A 1,096-nucleotide genomic window follows, 5' to 3' on the forward strand; every position below is an offset into this window, starting at 1 on the left:
TTATTTCTACAAATGGCACTATCTCACATCAGATCAAGAACTAAATTTGTTGGTCTTATCTGCCTTCTTTCTTTCATCCCTAATTCTAATTAATCATCTGAAGGTCTTAATACAGACCCTCCCTTATTTAATTCACTATCTCCCCTGTAGCCACAACTAGACCAAGCCACAGTGTCAGTGCTTTCGTAACTCTGCTTTTTTTTGTTTTTTTTTTAAGTTTTTAGTTTATTAATCCTGTCATGGAAAATCTGCACAATCACCACAGATACAGTCACTACAAAATCTTTACTCCTTCTTTTTGCCAGCACCAACATTGGCCTTCACAGTCCCCCTGACTTTCTTCATCCTGTTCTTCCATTCATTTCTCTGTTTCCTTGAGGTCTTTTTCTCATACAGGCCATGTCTTGCAAGCCTGTGTTTGAATTCATTTTTCTTCGCCTAATCCAAGGAATTGTCGATTATGCCAAAGCCAGTTGTCATGCCACCACCAAAATGAGTTCTGAATCTGAATACAAAGATGGCCTCTGGCGTGGTCTTGTACATTTTGGCTAGTTTTTCCTGAATTTCTGTCTTAGGTACTGTTGCCTTCCCAGAGTGAAGGACATCGATGACCATTTGTTTCTGCTGAAGTGGTCGGATGGGCATGAACTTCCTGGTCCGGATAGTTACTGTGTCATTCATGATGGCAGCTGATCTCCAAGCAGCCAGGGAGGAAAAGAGCTGTAACTTCACTTTCAAGCTCTCTCTTGATCCCCTAACATTCACCTGGCATTTAAAAAGATCCTTACGAAAGAGTAATATTTGCAAATAGTAAATTAGATTATGTTGCTTCTCTACTGAACGCCCTTCAGTGGCCTCTCATTGATGCCATAAAGTGCCTCATGACCTGCCTCTTTGACGTAACCCTCCACCACTCTCTTCCTCTTTCATTTGCTTCAGCCACACCACCAGCCTTCAGTCTCTGCCTGGACCACGGCAGCTTTGCTTCCTGCCTCAGGACCTGTGCACTCTGTCTGGAATCCTCGTTTCTCAGATCCTGACATAGTTGGTTAATTGTTGTCATTCACTATCTCCCCCTGACTATTCATAGTATCAA

At 42.3% G+C, this 1,096-nt stretch overlaps 1 pseudogene; it reads right to left on the reverse strand.

The window, feature by feature from the left end:
• Positions 1–285: 285 nt before the first annotated feature.
• LOC102542148 (small ribosomal subunit protein eS24 pseudogene) lies at positions 286–681 on the reverse strand (annotated as a pseudogene).
• Positions 682–1,096: the final 415 nt, after the last annotated feature.

This window comes from Vicugna pacos, chromosome 1, assembly GCF_048564905.1.
Source record: "Vicugna pacos chromosome 1, VicPac4, whole genome shotgun sequence".
Classification (NCBI taxonomy): domain Eukaryota; kingdom Metazoa; phylum Chordata; class Mammalia; order Artiodactyla; family Camelidae; genus Vicugna; species Vicugna pacos.